Source organism: Agelaius phoeniceus, unplaced genomic scaffold (assembly GCF_051311805.1).
Source record: "Agelaius phoeniceus isolate bAgePho1 unplaced genomic scaffold, bAgePho1.hap1 Scaffold_377, whole genome shotgun sequence".
NCBI classification, from domain to species: Eukaryota; Metazoa; Chordata; class Aves; order Passeriformes; family Icteridae; genus Agelaius; species Agelaius phoeniceus.
This window is the reverse complement of record NW_027509971.1, coordinates 47501-50000: the sequence shown is the minus strand read 5'-3', so window position 1 is coordinate 50000 and position 2500 is coordinate 47501. Positions and strand designations below refer to the sequence as shown.

General features: G+C 80.0%; 1 non-coding gene across 1 annotated transcript in view; it reads left to right on the top strand.

Moving 5' to 3' along the window:
* The first annotated feature begins 2411 nt into the window (after nucleotides 1-2411).
* LOC143693198 (5.8S ribosomal RNA) overlaps nucleotides 2412-2500 on the top strand; it is a 153-nt gene continuing 64 nt past the window's right edge. Inside the window, exon 1 of the ribosomal RNA XR_013180711.1 lies at nucleotides 2412-2500. This exon is cut by the window's right edge and continues 64 nt beyond it. This is a non-coding gene — a ribosomal RNA (5.8S ribosomal RNA).

Below are 2500 nucleotides of genomic sequence, written 5' to 3'. Positions count from 1 at the left end.
CTCCTCGGCGTTGCGCGCGAGATCGGCCGCCCGGGTGCCGGGAGGGAGGGGTGCTCGGCACGGCCCCTCCCGGAGGCGCGCCCGTCCCCTTCCCTCGCCGCTTGGCCAAAAGGGCGAGGGAGCCGGGTGGCGGGGGCGCCTTCGGGGCCCCGGAGGAGGCGGCTCCTCCGGCCCTTCCCGCACCGGGGAGCAGCGGGGGCCTTTGCCGGCCGCGGCAGAGTGTCCCGCTCTCGGGCCGAGCGGCCTCCCTCTCGCGCGCGGCCGAGGAAATCCGAGGGCCGAGGCCCCGGGCGTTCCGGGCCGCGCTGGGTGGCGCGCGCGCGCGCCCGAGGTTGTGCTCGGTGGTCGGGCCCGCGTGTCCCCCGCGCCGGCGGGGCGGCCCGAGCCGCGGCGGTCCTCTCGGGCGCGCAGCGCCGGGCTACTGAGGGAAACCCCGGGCCCCGAGAAGGACGTGGCGGTGGTGGCGGCAGATGTCGGGCGCGCCCCCGCCGGTGGACGCTCCCCCGAGGGCGGCAGCGGGGGAGGCACCCCGGCGGGGCCATGCAGGTCGTTTCCCTCGCCCCAGGGCCAGGTACCTAGCGCTCGGCGCCTCGGCGGTCCCCCCAGGTTTTCTTGCCCTCGGCGTCGTCAAACGCTGCGGGTTGTGGGCCGAAAGGGGGCCGGCGGGGCCGGGCGGCGGTTTAAAGACTCGGGCGGCTCGGCGCGGCCCGCCGTGGCGGCGGCGGTGGCGGCGGCGGCGGCGGGTGGCGGCGGCGGGCGTGTGCCGCGGGCGGTGGCCGTGCGGGGCGCCACTGAGGGGTGGGGAGCAGCTACTCCCGCCGATCCCCTGCGGTGGTTGTCCCGTGGCCACCGGCCGCGCTCCTCCGTCGCGGCCGTCGTCGTCGTCGTCGTCCCCGCCGCGCGCCGCGGGCGGGGTCAACCGCGCCGCGCCGGGGAGGGGCGCCCTGCCCCCCCCTCTCCGTGGCCCGGCCTCGGCGGAGAGGCCGCGGCGCGCGGTCGGCCGCGGGGGCCGACCCGCCCGCCTCGTGGTAACGGGCGACGCCCGGCAGAGAGCGCGCGCTCTCTGCCCCTTCCTCGGCCGCGGGGCGACGGCCGCCGGGGCCCGCCCGCGCTCTCTCTCCTGGGCCCGCCGCCGCGGTCTCTGGCGCGCGCGGCGGCGCCGCGTCCGGCGCGTCCGGCGCCTCTCTTCCCCTCGACGGCCTTTCCTTCCTCGAAGGCGCGGCGCGGCGGCGCCGTCGTCCGCCGGCCGTCCCCTGGCTCGACCGCCCCGCCCGCCGGTGGGGGGGGGCGAGCGCTCGGCGGGCCCTCCGGCGGCGGAGGCCCGCGAGCGCGGGCGACCCCGTGGCGAGCGGCGGCGGCGCCGCTCGACGGGTGTCCCTCCCTGCGGGGACGGTCGGCCGGACGGCGCCCGCCGTCGGCCGGCGGCGGTCCCGTCCCGGGCTCCGCTCGTCGCCTCGCCTCCGTCGCCCTTGCCCGCGCGGCCGCGTGTGGGCCGCGCAGGAAGGCGTGCGGGGGCGGCCGCGGGGGCGCTCCTCCCCGCCCGGTCTCCGCGTGCGAACGAGGAGAGCGGGCGTTGCCCCCCGGCTCAGCCGCCGCGGCGCCTTCCCGCCGGGCGCGTGCCCGAGGCGAGGGGCCCCGGCGGTGCGAGGCGGCGGCGGCGGTGCCGGGCGTGTGCCGCCCCGGCGGCGGCCGGGTCTGCCGTCCGGCAGGCCTCGGGCGCAGGCGACGCCGGCTCGGCTCTCGGTGGCGCCCGCCTCCGGGGCCGGCGGCGGAGCGCGTCCGCCGGTCGCTCGCCCGCCCGCCCGGCGGGGGAGCGGTCCCGCGGGAGGCGTGCCGGCGGGCTGTGCCGGTCGCCGTCGCGTGCCCGTCTCGAGCCCAGGGGAAAGGCCCGTGCCCGTGGTGGTGGGGGGAAGAGAGAGACAACGCCGGCCGCGCGGCGGCGCGGCGGCGCTCCGCGCCAGGCCCGCGGCGTCGGGGCCGAGGGGAGAGCCGGCGCGGCGCGGGGGCCGACGGCCGCGCGCCCCCGGCCGCGTGCCGTGTGCGTTGTGCGCGTCGTCCCGTGAAAGCGAGAAGCGGGCGGGCCGCCCTGTGCCCCCCGCGTGTCCGGCGCGCGCCGCCCGGCCCTCCGCGCGGAGGCCGGGCCGAGCCCGGGCGCCTGGGCCGCCTCCGAAGGACGGCGTGGGTGAGGTCGGCGTCTCCCCTCGCGGGGGGAGGCGGTCGGGGGCGCGGGCTCCCCCGCCTCTTGGCCGGCCTTCGGAGAGTGGGTTTGTTTTTTTTCCTTTTTTTTCCTCCCGTTTTCCGTGTGCTCGTACGGTCTCGGAAGCCAGGCCGCGCGCCCGCGCGTCCTCGGCGGCATTGTCCTAAACCAAAAAAGGGGCCGCTCTGGCGTGAGCGGTGCCCGAAAGGCAGACAACTCTTAGCGGTGGATCACTCGGCTCGTGCGTCGATGAAGAACGCAGCTAGCTGCGAGAATTAATGTGAATTGCAGGACACATTGATC